General features: G+C 36.3%; 1 long non-coding RNA gene across 1 annotated transcript; it reads right to left on the bottom strand.

The window, feature by feature from the left end:
* Positions 1-339: 339 nt before the first annotated feature.
* On the bottom strand, positions 340-2,426 carry LOC114308014 (uncharacterized). Its single transcript, XR_003645338.2, has 2 exons — positions 1,992-2,426; positions 340-1,177 (listed from the first exon to the last, which is right to left on the bottom strand). It is a non-coding gene; the product is annotated as an uncharacterized LOC114308014 (long non-coding RNA).
* Positions 2,427-6,260: the final 3,834 nt, after the last annotated feature.

The following is a 6,260-nucleotide window of genomic DNA, read 5'->3' as shown; positions in this document are numbered from 1 at the left end:
CAACGACATGCTTCGTATGTCGTTGTTACTTTTTCTAGGACATGCTATAGTACACCGTTAAAAACTATTTAACGGCAGATTTTGTGCGTCGTTGTTACTTTTTCTACAACTACATTTGGATGCCGTTAATTGGTGAGAAAAATAACAATGCTGATTGCGTGTCGTAAAATATGTAATACAACGACTTATTATGCCTGTCGTGGAATATGCAGTTTTTTATTTTTATTTTTATTTTTAAATTCAGCAGGTTCTGTTTGACCAATTTTGTACAATCTAACAAATATTACAAACAAGCATCACAAAATATCAATCAACCACCAAAATATTGTTTGAACCATAAAAAAAAAATATATCCATAAATTATAAACATTCAACAATTGTCTATACATTCCAAACATTCGAAAACTATATCCTTAAGTTCTAAACTGTACAAAAAGTTTAAACCATCCAAAACTATGCATATCTAACTTTCTAAACATATCGACAACTATTAAGAGATTATCTAAAACTACTGACAACAGTTCCTATAACAGTTGTTGCTGCAATTGCAGTAAATCCACTTGCTCCTATCACAGAGACGAGGGTGCCCAATGTATGTGTTAAGGCACCTAAACCCGCGGCAATAGCTAGTGCAACTAACCCTATTGTATTTCTTGTCTGCATGACAAAGGAAACTTCACTTAAGTCAAAAAACCGACGACTCAAGGACAAAAATATTTCTTGAGGTATTAAGAAATGATCAAAAAATTTTAAAACATCAATAAAACATTTTCAAAATTAATAAGATAATTCAATGGCCCTATAAAAGCAATGTTATATAAGCCAATCACATGCCGAACGTAGCTTTTTTTTAGTTATAAAATAAAGCAAATAAATCCATTTTTCAATACACAATAAACTTTTTTAAAAGAACAAACTCAATTATGCACCTAATCAACTAAATAAACTAGACGAAACCATTTAATAACAACAACATCAACTAAGGGCATTAGGTTTACAAAGAACTATCAATAAGTCTTTTAATTTAAAAACAAACATCTTTTAGTCCAAAAATACTAACCAGCAGCTACAATAGAGTAGATATTCGAAATCAAATAAAAATATTTTACCTGCCTCCATGATAGTTGGTAATTGCTATAGCAGCCACCATATGGGGTTGATGACAAAAACTAGATTGCTAAAAAAAAAAAAAAAAAACTGAGGAATATAGGTAAATAAGAAACAATGAAAATAAAAAATTAACTCTAATGAACTAAAGCAACAAATACAGCATAAGGTAGAGCTTAACCTAAGAAGCCCTAAATTCCTTTTCTTTTCTCTTCTTGTAGAAAACCCACAATTTCAAATTCTTTGCCACAAAAGAGTAAACAAATGCCCATTTTGGTACAATGTAAAAACAAAGTAATATATATTCTATAATTCTAAAAGCCTTGGCATTTATATGATAGTCATTTCTTATCACCATGATGTACATGGTAATTCTCTAGATTAAATAAGATTTGCAATAACCCATAATCTAAACCAAGAGGGTAAATTTTAAAAAAAAGCGTGCCACAACAAATTATCTCTAGATTACATAAAAAAAAAACTATGCTCACCCACGATTACTCCTGCTTGCAAGGAAAAAATAGATTACACAATTCATAATCAACCACAATTGCCACTGTCTAAACCTTTCATAATTTTGTTATAGCACTCCACAAAAAGTATAAAGTTTCTTATTCTAATAGAGGAAAAATATGCAACACACTAATTTTCGGACAAAACCTACAAGTTCAAATTTTCTGAAAAATCCCATGCAACATAGCTAGTCTTGAAGTTGCACACTCTTTCTTCCTACCTTTAAGCCACTTATGTCATCAAACCCTTTACCAAAACCCCTTACTAGAAATCATTCAAACCCACCCAATTGCAATCCACACATCCCCAACTGAAAGTAGCCAAAGAAATTCAAATTACTGTTTTAGCTTAAATCTGATACAAAGCCTTACACCAAGAATTCCCATCTTTCATATCCAGCATTATAGCTTCCTTTGCATGTTTGATGCTTTCCTCGACAATCTCTGCCTGATTATCAGCACCTACAAAGATAACAAAGAATTAGGAAAGCAAATGAATGCATTTATATTATGATTGATGCACAACCTTTGACTCGAAGAGAGAGTGTGAGCTCTACAATGCTTCCATTTGTTGTGATCAGATCTCCAAATTATTTTTATATTTACACTTTATACAAGCCTTAGCAAACTAGAAACTGAAAATTAGAGACCACAAATAGCATGAGAATGAGGCTACTTTCTGATTTGAAATGATAAACCAATCTGAATTTTCTCTTATATATTTTACCTTTCTTTGACTAACTAGAAAATATGCCCTATTTACATTTTTACAAGAATACTCACCTAATATAAAAATCATAAACAATTTTTTTTTTTTTTATCTCCATCTATCATGCTTTTTTTTTTCCCAAGCGAAGGAGTTATTCTTTGTACTTCCAAAGTGTCTAGACCAGTTAAATTTGATGATTACCAAATTGTCTTCAGCAAATATAACTGGCAATACAAGGGCAAAACAGTCAGTCAAGAACACAAAAATTCTAACAAAATTCACCATCTCTAGGCCTGTTGCTTCCATCAACACCACAACAGAGGTACTAGATTAAAAGACATCAATGAAACTGGTAGCAACAAAACAAACAGAAGGATTTAGAACTCAAGAAGCTCAAAGTCAAAAAATAGATAGAGTAGTGAATGTTTTCTCTTTCCTTCTTCCTTTTGAGACACAAAAGAAAAACCAGTAAAGGTTTTTGGAACAAGAATACGATGACAGGTACAAGCAATGTCCGTTACAACATTATTATTAACTAAAATAGATTCATTAATATCCTAAATAAGCTCACTGTAGAGAATGTAAAAAAATAAATAATAAATTCACTGGGAATTGGGACAACTTTCCTTGCTTTCTTTCCTATTATTATTTAATTAATTAATTTAGGTATTTTATTTATTTATTTTGCAAGGATTAGATGAGAAGAAATATGACCATGATAAGTAACAGAGATGCTTGTATGGCTATAGAATTACAAGACAAGATAGAAGGATGAAGGAAAGAGTCTATGGCATTAAGTTTCATGCCACCAAGAACCAAAGAGATAAGATAAAAAGGCATGAAAGCAAATTCAAATTTGATATCTTACGATCTCTATAGGATGGAAATTACAAATGAAGCATGCAACATCCAATGATAACACTTTCTAACAGATTACAACATCAGCAATTCAACTATCTTGAAAATCCTACGTGATTTGTGATTAGATCAAGATTAACTAATTCCAAACCCAATAAATTCAAAACACTCAACCTAAAATCATCAAACACTTACGAGAGTGATTTTAGTTTGTTTGTTTTTGAGAATAAACAATAAATCAACACAAACGATTTTTACGTGGAAAAAACCACAATTGAAGAACCTTCAATTGTAATCAAAAACCACGGGCGAACCGCCACTATCAATCCACTACTGAAGAACGAAAAGATTACAAAGAAATCATACAAATTACCCAACCCTAGTCAATTTGTCTCTGAATCTTCTGTAACTCTTTTCACCACACCTTCGTCACGGAATTGATTCTGAAGTTGATTCCACACCACAACTTCACTTGTCGAATTAACGACTGCGTAGACTCAAACTCCTTTTTGATCCTACGCTTTGATCTTCGGAATCCACCGAAGAGAACTCACTTGAAACTTAAGAAGCAACCTCCTTGATGTATGAATTTCAATGCATAAGTTCATAACTCTCTTAAGAACATCAAGGAAAACGATCAAAAATCTCCAAAGAAGACTTCAAACACAACCCTAGTTTGTTTTGATCAGATCTAGGAAAACGTACTTCACAAAAACACCCTTAGCAGCTTTAAATAGAAAACTGGATCCGCGATCTCCGCTCGAGCTCACAACATCCCGCTCGAGCGGACTGACCAAAAACTGCATGCGAAGAAACTGAGATGCGCTCGAGCGTAGGAGTTTCCGCTCGAGCGTAAAATCACACCCACCAGTATTTGTTGCTTGCCCTGACAAACTACTGAGACCTGCCAATCTACGCTCGAGCTCAACAGTCTCCGCTCGAGCGGACAGTACAAAAACACAAAAAAAATACTTTTGAATCAACACAAGGTTTTGTCTCCGGATTTGACAACATAGGGACCTAACAATCTCCCCCTTTGTCAATTCCCGGACAAAACTTTTCTAAACAAAAGTCCTTAAACACATGCACTAGACAAAATTTAAAAAAACAAATACTAAAACACTCAAAACAACTCTATAAACAAACAAGCTTTCCAATCTTGCCATATATCGATCCATCAATCCAATTCATCATCCAACATTCACCTGTGGAAAGACTAGCAACATACCAGAAAAACCAAAACTTGTGGAACTATATAAGAATATAGCAAAATGTATCCATTCAATAGAACCAAAGGAACAAAATATCAAAATATCCATGTGTCATAACCAAAAGAACAATATACCATCAATACAATATACCATCAATACAATATACCATCAATATCCATGTACCATCAATAGCAGAGCAGGAACCAAACTCTCCCCCTTTTTGACCGGGAATGAAGAAAGCAAGAAATCAAGCACCAGATGGAGGAGGGGGCGGCTGAAGCGTCAGTAAGGAAATGATGTGATCCAGCTGCGAAGTAGTGTGCGCAGCAGTCTGCTCCAGCTGACCAAGACGACCATCAAAGGCATCAAAACGCGCATCGAGAAAGTCTAACCGCCTGGTCATAGCCACCTCAAAATGCCGAAGCTGATCAGGAAACGAGCTAGGTGGAACAGGTGGAGTAGGATCCTCCGCACCCCCGGCGGCAGCAGCATCATATTCAGCCTCCTCAGCAAGGCCAGCAGTGGTACCTGCAGAAGGATCAGCCCGAGAGGACTCCCCCTTAACATGACCCCGACTCTGTGAGACAGTTTTCTTTGTGAAAGGGCGAGAAGGAGAGGCAAACTCATCATCATCGAGGATAGGGGTCCCAAGGTCAGACAAAAGGCGGTTGATCAAGCAACCGTAGGGAAGGCCAAGCTTTTTATGCCCATGAGCACCGATCATCTTTCTTATAATAAGAGATGCGAGATCAATAGACCGGTGATTGGCAATACAGGACAAAATGAATCCTTGGTCTTGTTTGACCTCGGATGAGTGTGTGGTGACAATGATGTTGGCGCAGACAATCAAATTAAGCAGTCTGAACTCCGGAAGAAGTTCAAACTGTTTAATCAAACCGCCTTTAGGCCAATGACGGGCAACACCACAAAGTTCCAAAGACACGTCATCAAAGTCACAAGTAGGACGATCAGGTACAGGAAACGGATAGTATTGGGGAAAAACTTGCTCAATCTGTAGAAGTTGGCGAATCAAAGCAGGGGTGACAGAAATGGATTTTGACCTAACCCAAGTAGTGAAAGATGGCTCATAATCCCGAATAGCCTCCATATTACAATAGAATTCTCTAACCCAATCGAGATTCTGACGCCCAGAGAATAATAAGACAAGGTCACCACCTAGAGGGTCAAACAAAGGACGAATTGGGATGGACTCAAATGTATCGGGTTGAACATTCCGTTCTAAATGAACAGTGCGAGTCACAAAAGATTTATGGAAGGACTTGGATTGGGAGGCCGACTGAAACCTCTCAGGGTTATAGGTAGGGCGAGAAACGGTGGCCTTTCGGCGTTTTGGAGCGTAAAACATTCCGCTCGAGCGGAAAAAAACATTTTTTTTTTTATATTAAAAAACAAAACACACCTAGAAGGTCCTGTAACAAGTAAGAAGAGCAAGTGTAGACTAAACCACAAAGACAAGAAAATCCATCAAATTATGAGTCCGGCAAATTTTTAGAAAAGAGATGAAACACCAGCTCATGAACAACACAGATAGTATTAAATCAAAGCCACACGCATCATGAGAATGCATTACCCAAAAACACATATGAGAGCTCATGTAAAAATGTGTGTGTGTGCAATCCTTGAGAGCCACAAAGCTAGAGTTAATCCTAGTTGTGATCGGATGGCTGGACCTCCGACACGAGTAACTGACGATCATAGAGAAAAGTCAAACCACTAGGAATCACGAGGTATTTGTTAAGTAAATGCGGAAGCTCCCCCTCAGGTTTTTTTTTTTTTTTTTTTTTGTTGTTGTTTGTGGGCACTCACTGGTGGCATGCACGCTCAAGAGTATGGATTCCAACC

Source organism: Camellia sinensis, chromosome 3 (assembly GCF_055761805.1).
Source record: "Camellia sinensis isolate YWXY chromosome 3, ASM5576180v1, whole genome shotgun sequence".
Classification (NCBI taxonomy): Eukaryota; Viridiplantae; Streptophyta; class Magnoliopsida; order Ericales; family Theaceae; genus Camellia; species Camellia sinensis.
This window is presented reverse-complemented; position numbering and strand designations above follow the sequence as displayed.